Source organism: Vulpes lagopus, chromosome 2 (genome assembly GCF_018345385.1).
Source record: "Vulpes lagopus strain Blue_001 chromosome 2, ASM1834538v1, whole genome shotgun sequence".
NCBI lineage: Eukaryota > Metazoa > Chordata > Mammalia > Carnivora > Canidae > Vulpes > Vulpes lagopus.
The window spans coordinates 168,742,217-168,750,020 of record NC_054825.1 but is presented as its reverse complement, the minus strand read 5'-3'; positions in this window follow the sequence as shown (position 1 = coordinate 168,750,020).

Here is a 7,804-nt window from a genome sequence, read left to right as displayed (position 1 = left end):
CAAGAGCTCATGGTCCAGTAGGAGAGACAAGCACATCAATAAATCAAAACAACATGGTGTGCTGGGACACAATACCAGCCTGGGTAAATTTTCTTGAGTTTTAAAGGGGAAATTGTTCTCCTGAAGTGGGAGGGGCATTAAAATCAGAGAGGACAGTAGAAAGAAAGACATGCATGTGAAGAAGAGCAGGTTGTGGGCAGACAGGCAGTGAGGTTGCTAACATACAAACTGTGTCAGAAAGATCCTTCTGGAAAGGCTGGATGCGGCCCTATCATTAAGCATCTTTTGATCTCAGAGGCCAAGGGGGCTTTAATCCAGGGCAGCTCTGTGTTTTTGAGAGGGTCAGAGTGAGGCAAGAAAAACCAGGAAGCTGTTGCAATTACCCAACCAAGAGGAGCTAAAGGCTGATATTGTGACATTATTAGCAACCCAAAGCAGGTGACTGGTTTGACAAACTTTGAGGTAAATCCAGTCAGCAAGGCTTTATGTCTGGATATGAGGGTGAGGGAGAGGGTGGTGTCAAGGGTGATGACCATGTTTCTCACCTGGATGACTGGGTGGACGGAGTGCCATTCATTGAGACAGGAGAAAATATGAGGGAGGCACAGAGCTTACTTGAAGAAGTTCTTTTTGGAACTTCTTTTTTTAAAAGATTTTATTTATTTATTCATAAGAGAGACACAGAGAGAGGCAGAGACATAGGACAGAGGGAAAAGCAGGCTCCCTGTGGGGAGCTCAGTGTGAGACTTCATCCCAGGGCCCCAGGATCACGCCCTGAGCCAAAGGCCAGGGACCACTAAGCCACCCAGGCATCCCCTTTTCGGAACCTCTTATGTCTGAGGTATGCATGGACACGCTCTGATCCAGCAGTCTATACTGGCTCTGCAGTGGATATTAGAATATAACATGGAGAGAGTCTGGGCTGAAAGTTTGCACATCATCAGCATACTGGTGAAAGCTAAAATCACGTGGGTGGATGACGTCTCTCAGGAAGAACGTGCAGAAGGAGAAGAGCTATGGGTCAAGAAAGGAGCCGGGGGAAGAGCCACATTTCAAAGATGTACAGAGGAAGAGGAGTCCCTATATGGACCAGAGAAGAAGCGGTCAGGGAGGAAGAAGAACTATGACTAAGCTAGGTCATGGAAGCTATGGTAGGCAGCCCTAAGAGGCACCCAGTGACCCCTGCCTCGGGGGTCTTGTGTGATCCCCTCCCCATGAGTGTGGGCTGGACCTAGACACTCACTTCTCATGAAGAGAATACAGCAGAAGTGATGGCTTGTCACTTCCAAGATTAGATTATAAGAAGACTACAACTTCTATACATGCTCGCACGTCTTTTTCCCCTTCTCTCCTGTCTCTCTCCTTCCCATCCCTGACCCCTCTGTTGGATCACCCACCCTGGGGAAACTCTTGCATGCTATATCCCCCCACACACAACCCGAGCCTTCAGACCCTTCAGACGAGATCACAAGCCCTCAGCTAAACCGTTCATGGAGTCCTGACTCGAAGAAACTATGAGATAATAAATGTCTGCTGTTCTGAAATGCTAAGTTTTGCAGATCAATTTGTTATGCACAAGCCAGGAAGGAAAGATTGTCTTTTGTTTTTCTTTATTTTTAAAGATTTTATTTACTTATTCATGAGAGACACAGAGACACAGGCACAGGGAGAAACAGGCTCCCTGAGGGAAGCCTGATGTGGGACTCAATCCTGGGATCACGCCCTGAGCCGAAGGCAGACACTCAACCACTGAGCCACTCAGGTGTCCCAGGAGGAAAGATTTTCAAGAGAGAGGTACTGGTCAATGGAGTCAAAAACTGCAGACAAAGACTGAAAAATGTCCTTGGATTTGGCAAGAGAAGGTCACCAACAAGCTTAGTGCAAATGGTTTCAGTGAGTTGAGGCTCAGATGGGAGATGAAGGCTGGGTCTGGTGAGCAGGAGTGCTCTGCGCCGCAGACATCCATTGTTTCTGCCTGCCCGGCATCCATTTCCCCCTCGTCTATGATAGCTCCTTGATTTTTCTCTGAGTAACCACCCCTGGCCTACCAGATACGATTCCAGGAGACTGTCCAACAGGGTGCCCAGCTGTCCACAGGCCAAGGGGAGGCCACGTGGCTCAAGCCACACCAATCAGAGGCTCTCCCTGGAATTTGAATCGTGAGATTACGTGACCTGCTGCTGGAACCTGGTTGGAACTGATTCAGATGGCAGCCAGGGCCCAGAAGAGACTGTTATTCCTTCTTGCTGTCTCCATCTCTGCCATGCCCCTGGCTCAAATCCTTTTGGAAGCCGGGCTCTTCAGTCCCCCCCTCCATCTGTGTGCCACCCTCATTTCCTTCTAACAAATTCTTTTCTTGCTTAAGTTTGCAAGTCAGTCTCTGTTGCTTGCAGTCAAAGAACCCTAACTCGTACATGTTCTTGCCAGAATTTTGGATGAGGGGCACCTAGGTGGCTCCATGGTTGAGCATCGACCTTTGACTCAGGACCCTGGGATCAAGTCTCACATCAGGCTCCCCTCAGGGAGCCTGCTTCTCCCTCTGTCTATGTCTCTGCCTCTGTGTGTGTGTGTGTCTCTCACGAATAAATAAAATCTTAAATAAAAAGAATTTTGGATGAGATGAGGAGGAAGAAAAAGGACAGGCAACAGAGATAAAAGGAGGTAGAGGCTTTTTGTTAGTTTTTAAGGCAGTAGAAACTTGGACATATTTTTTTTTTTTTTATGATAGTCACAGAGAGAGAGAGAGACAGAGACATAGGCAGAGGGAGAAGCAGGCTCCATGCACCGGGAGCCCGATGTGGGATTCGATCCCGGGTCTCCAGAATCGCGCCCTAGGCCAAAGGCAGGCGCTAAACCACTGCGCCACCCAGGGATCCCGAAACTTGGACATATTTACAGGCTAAGAGGGAAGAAAGAGAAGGAAGGACCATCGAAACAGAGAAAGGAAGGATGATGGAGTGATGCTCTAGGAGTCACGACGGGCTGGGTGATACATAGGTAGAGAGGCTGGCCTGGAACACAGCCTGGAGAAGTATAGTAAATCTGGGTGTGGATCCCTATAGGTTTGAATAGGAAGCTGAAGGAAATCATGATGGATTCACCTTAATTGTATTTATTGAGACTCAAAGGGTAGTGTCAGAGGATATTTGTGGAAAGGTATAACAAAGAGAGGCTGCCCAAGAAGTGGGACTACTTTGCCACCATCCTTATCTGTTTTTTTGTTTTTTGTTTTTTTAAGATTTTACTTATTTATTCATGAGAGACACAGAGAGAGAGAGGCAGGGACACAGGCAGAGAGAGAAGCAGGCTCCACGCAGGGAGCCCGATGTGGGACTCGATCCAGGGACTCCAGGATCATGCCCTGGGCCGAAGGCAGGCACTCAGCCACTGAGCCACCAGGGTATCCCAACCACCATCCTTCTCTGAGCCAGTCTCAACCACCTGGACTGAGGCTAGGGCTATGCTGCCAGATGAGGCAGATGGCCCCCTGTAAGGCAATCAACAATGTGCTGGTCATTTTCCCTTTGTCCTTCCAGGTCCGCCCCCCCACCCTTCTCTACCCATATGGATAGCATGCCCCAGGTTCCGGTGCCCTCTGACATCTACCTGGGATCTCCACAGAAGCACCAGCAGGATGTTAGAGTCGGAAAAGAAAGCACTGTTGTAGATATTTCTCCTCCTACTCCCAGCTCTGTGTCAGTACCGTGGTTCTGGCAGTGGCTGTACCTTTCACAACTTCAGCCCCTCTCAGGCATGTTCCACAGCTCTCACTGGGCTCCAGTAGTACCATTTCCTCTCCTCACCCCTGCAGACCTAAGGGTGGTCACAGCTTCCTGCTGCTTTCACCTCCCTTGTTGGCTCCCTCAACCCTGCCCACACCTCTGCAAATAGTTCCTTCATTAAATTATCTTCAAAATCCCAGCTGTGATGCCCTGTTTCCTGCTGGGACCCTGACTATTAGAGAGCTAGTGAGAAAGATCAGATAGTCTCATATGAGGCTCTGGCTGGGCAGGGAAGGGAGAGAAGCCAGAAGGGGTCCGGCCAACTGGCCCCAAACAGAGGGATCACGGGAGTGGAGCTCTCTGTGAGTTAATCTACAGGTGTGATGGCAGTGGGGGCCTGGGAGCCTGGAAGGCAGGTGCTGGGATCAGAGTGCAAGATACTGGATTTCAGGCTTGGAAAACAGTAATGGGTTGTGGTTAAAATCAAGGCTTTTTTTGTTTTAATTTTTTTTTAAGTAGTTTCCACACCCAGCGTGGGGCCTGAACTTACAACCCTGAGATCAAGAGTCATATGTTCTACCTACTGAGCCAGCCAGGCCCCCCTAAAACCTGGGCTTTTTAATTTGGGATCCAGAGAATCCTGTGTTAGCATCCTTGCCCTGCCACTTCACTATGCGTCAGCCAGGGAAGTGACTTCACCTTCCTTACTATGCATCCTCACCTTTAAAATGAGGCTCCTAATACCAGACTTGCAGGTTTTTGTGAGGGGTAAACACATGTAAACCATTTGGCACTATGCCTGCCATGTAGTATGAATGCTCAGCAAATGTTTACTATGTGTACTGCACTTCTGAGTAATGACTTAGTCCAAGGTGTGGTCACGGGAATGAATGGCTGGTTTGGGAGGAAGGTCAGCAGAGATGAGGTGGAAAGAGGCCAAGAGGTAAGATAATTGGAAGGATGAGTTATCACAGGGAGGTTAAATATTCCAGGGGGATCTAGCATGGGGTATACATGCAGTCTGTGAGGAGGTGCCAGAGTCTTCAGGAATGAAGGCAAGCAACCAGAGTCAACAGATGTCAATGAGGAAGTGGCACAGTGGTAGAACCTTTAGACATAAGCCTCAAGGAAGCCCGAGTTCCGTGAAGCCAGATTAGACTCAGTATATGCCTCATCTGAGCTCCCACAGTGACTTGTGTGTCCTCTTGAGACGCCCACAGTGATCATGTCCCCCAATAAGCCAGAGCTGTCAAGAGAGGGATTGGATCTGACCCATCCTGTAGTAGCTAGAACAGAAGTATACATTGTTAAACGATTGTTGAATTACAGGAGAGGGGTTCAGGAAAGAGCACAGTTCTGGATGACATTTAGCAAAGTGGCAGGGCCAGGACGCAAATGCAGGACTCTAGGTCGCAAATTAAAAAGCCCTGGTTTTAGGGGCACCTAGGTGACTCAGTCGTTGAGTATCTGCCTTTGGCTCAGGTTGTGATCCCGGGGTCCTGGGATCAAGACCCGCATCAGGCTCCCTGCAGAAACCTGCTTCTCCCTCTACCTATGTCTCTGCCTCTCTCTTGCTGTCTGTCATGAATAAGTAAAATCTTAAAATAAAAAAAATAAAAAGCCCCGGTTTTAACCACAACCCATTACTGTTTTCTGTGCTCAAAATCCAGTATCTTGCACTCTGATCCCAGCACCTTCCAGGCCCCCAGGCCCCCAGGTCCCCACTGCCATCACACCTATAGACTAACTCACAGAGAGCTCCGCTCCCCTGATCCCTTTGTTTGGGGCCAGTTGGCCAGACCCCTCTTGGCTTCTCTCCCTTCCCTGCCCAGCCAGAGCCTCATATTGGACCATCTTATTTAAGTTTGACTTTGTCCCATTTATCTCTCTGCATTCTCTTTTAATAACCTAGTGCCTTAAAAACACTTCTTATTCAATTTAAACAAATGTTCCCTGAGGGGCGTCAGTTGAGCATCCAACTCAACATTCGGCTCAGGTCATGATCTCAGGGTTGTGAGATGGAGCCCAGAATCAGGTTCTGCATACTCCCCTCTCCCTTTACCCCCACCCATTGCTCGCTCTTTAAAAGAAGAAGAAGAAGGAGAAAGAGAAGGAGAAGGAGAAGAAGAAGAAAGAAAGAAAAGAAAAAGAAAGACAAGACAAATGTTCCTGAGATCTCATACATACTGTTCCATCTATCTAGATTACCCTTGCCCATTCTATCCACTCAAAGACTTCTTACTCCTCATTCAAGAGCAAGCAGAAATTAGTCATCAGGGTGAAGGAAAATAAACGATACCACACAATCATCAGACTGGCAAAACTAAAGTGTCTGACAATACCAAGTGTTGTTGATGAGGATGTATAAAGACAGGATGCAAAGACAACTCTCATTCAGTGCTGGTGGGAGAGTAATCTGGTACAAACACTTTAGAAAAGTACTTTGGCAATGTGGCAGGCTGCAAAATGGCCCCCAAAACATATCTTCGGCTCAATCCCCAGAATCCGTGAATGTTGTCATGGATGGCAAAAAGACTGCAGATGTGGTTAAAGTGAGGATTTTGAGATGAGATTATCCTGATTATTTGAGTGGTCCCTAAATGTCATAACATGTGTCCTTATTAAGAGGGAGGTCAACAGAGATGTGACATAGACAGAAGAGGAAGCAATGTGATCACAGAGGCAGAGATGGGAGGAATGTGGCCACAAGCCAAGGGATGCTGGCAGCCACCAGAAGTTGGAGGAGGCAAAAAACAAATTCTTCCCCAGAGCCTCTGGAGGGAATGTGGTTCTGCTGACACCTTGATTCTGGCCCAGTGAAAATAATGTTACACTTCTGGCCTCCAGAACTACAGAGAATACATTTCTGTTGTGTTAAGCCATCAGATTTGTGCTTATTTATTACATCGGCCATTGGAAACCAATATTGATGGTATCTATGAAACCTGAACATACCCACATCCAGCAGTTCCCCTTCCAGGTATATCCCAATAGAAATGTGAGCATTTGCTCACCAAAAACCATGCACGACAACGTTTGCAGCAGCATTACTCATTATAGCCCCAAAGTGGAAATTACTTCTATGTCCATCAACGGTGCGATGCATGAAGTACTTTGTAGGATGGTCATAAAAATGAGTCAACTGCAAACAGACATATAGAGGAACCTCACAAACGCGACACTGAGCAAAAGAAAGCAGATGCAACAGAAGACATATTGTACGATTCCATTTATATCAAGTGCAAGAGATAAACTTAACTACATCGAGGGACATAAAACAAGCCAAAACGAAACAAAAGCAAAGAATTATTACTGTAAAAGGCGGGATAGTGTTCCTAGCTAGGGGAAGGAAGGGGCAGGTGTGGTCAGGAGGGAGTATATGACAGCCAGGTGGCAGGGGGTGGGGGATGTCTGGGATGCTGGCAATGTATTTCTTAATGTGGGAGGCACAGGTGTTTCACAAACACACTAACACCGCACTAGCACTGTATATCCTTTGTCCGTACTTTTCGGAATGTTGTATTTCACAGTTGAAAGGTATGGTGGTGGCGTTGATTCTAAACAGAATGAACAGGGGTCCGATCCTTGAGGCCTTTCTGGGGCGCTCCACTCAGCGTCCTCTGGGCTCCCACAGCCTCTGCTAATGATTCAGGTCACCGACCCTCCCGGGCTGCGACCCGCGGTGGCCCTGCGTGGCTGGCCCGCTGGAACAGGAGCTGCAGGGCCAGTGCCAGGGCCAGAGCGCCACCAAGGGCTCCGGCGGAGGCCTGGGGACAGGTGCGCGGCCACGGGGCCTGCCTCACTCTACCACTTTCTAGCATTACTGTGGCTGTGATCGTGGCCAGCCCGTGGGAGCTGATGGCCGCTGGGTAACCGACGGGGGGCGGGCTCTGCACCGCCACCACTTACCTCTGACTCTCCCTAAGGCCTTCAGGGGGGCTGCTCTCTCTGCTGGGAGGCTTCCTCTCGGTCACTCGGTTGAACTCCTACTCATCCTGCAAGAGCCAGATGCGGGCTCCTCTCCTCTGTGAAACCTGCCTTCCTCTGAGCTCCCACAGGCCCCTCGTCGCCTGGCCGCAGCC